This window comes from Sceloporus occidentalis, unplaced genomic scaffold, assembly GCF_023333645.1.
Source record: "Sceloporus occidentalis isolate IW3139 unplaced genomic scaffold, rSceOcc1.0.p SCAF_30, whole genome shotgun sequence".
NCBI lineage: Eukaryota > Metazoa > Chordata > Lepidosauria > Squamata > Phrynosomatidae > Sceloporus > Sceloporus occidentalis.
The window spans coordinates 6,184,921-6,186,421 of record NW_028317010.1 but is presented as its reverse complement, the minus strand read 5'-3'; positions in this window follow the sequence as shown (position 1 = coordinate 6,186,421).

Sequence of the window (1,501 nt, the reverse complement as noted above, 5' to 3'; positions counted from 1 at the left end):
CTGTGCAGGTATGTGAGGATGTCACGATGAGGAGGCGTGTCAAGTGACGTCATCGAGTCCTCTATGCCTGATTGGGTTTCTGTCCGAACGTAGCCGCCATCTTTGAGGTGTCAGTGCTACGCTTGGAGGACGCAGAGTGGGAGCGGCTGCATAGGAAGCAGAACGTGCAGCTCTGGAACTAAGTGTGCCCAAGTATTCGTAGAGGGGAAGGAGTTCGAAGGGACCAACACTGGGGATTACCGTATTACCGGGAACCGGGAATACTGACCACAGTGATATGATACGGCACTTTACAGGTGAGCGTCACATAACTGATAGGTCCACTGACCCGGGGGCTACAGAGCCTCATCTGATTCATAGGCATTCGCTGTATCAGAGGGATAGGAAGGCAGACATTCACCCAACGAGACCTGCGTGCAAATTTATGGAGGCTTTAAAGAAACAGGAACAGTGACCGAGACGGCACACTAGATTGATTCTGTATGAGTAAGATCCTCTTTGCAGGGTGATGGTTGACAGCCTTAAAAGAGAGCTCATCGCAGGGCTGGGGAGTGACAGCCTTGAAAGAGAGCTCATCGCAGGGCTGGGGGGTGACAGCCTTAAAGGGGGCTCATCGCAGGGCTGGGGGGTGACAGCATTGAAAGAGAGCTCATCGCAGGGCTGGGGGGTGACAGCATTGAAAGAGAGCTCATCGCAGGGCTTGGGAGGTGACAGCATTGAAAGAGAGCTCATCGCAGGGCTGGGGGGTGACAGCATTGAAAGAGAGCTCATCGCAGGGCTTGGGAGGTGACAGCATTGAAAGAGAGCTCATCGCAGGGCTGGGGGGTGACAGCATTGAAAGAGAGCTCATCGCAGGGCTTGGGAGGTGACAGCATTGAAAGAGAGCTCATCGCAGGGCTGGGGGGTGACAGCATTGAAAGAGAGCTCATCGCAGGGCTTGGGAGGTGACAGCATTGAAAGAGAGCTCATCGCAGGGCTGGGGGGTGACAGCCTTGAAAGAGAGCTCATTGCAGGAACAGGCCTGTTTAGGTAATAGAGACCTAATGCGGTTCAGTGTGGTTTGGTTGGTAAAAGAGAACCTTAGCTGTTGGGTTCATTAAAGAGGAAACATCCCCTGGGGCGAGATATGACTTTTCAGCAGGGTCATGTCAGGTTGATGATGAAGTTTGTAGGAGCCCAGTTGACCATCACAGTCCTCCTGTGTGAAATGGTAGACGAGGTTTGGCTCTTGAAGAGAATGGCCTGATCCTGGGGTCTTGGGCTCAAAGAAGAGGCTGATGTCAAGGTGTGGGAAGGCAGTTCCTGATGCTAGGCGTAGGGCAGACAGGATGAGAAAGGTAACATTTAGAGAGCGCTGATCTTTGGTCACAACAACTTCAGAAACGCATGAATAAGAAAAAAAGAGTATTGGTTAGATGTCACATGTTAAAAACTGGTTACAGCTGAAGGATTCTATAATAACACACTAATTCAACTTAGTGTATTCTATTTATTTTGCCTC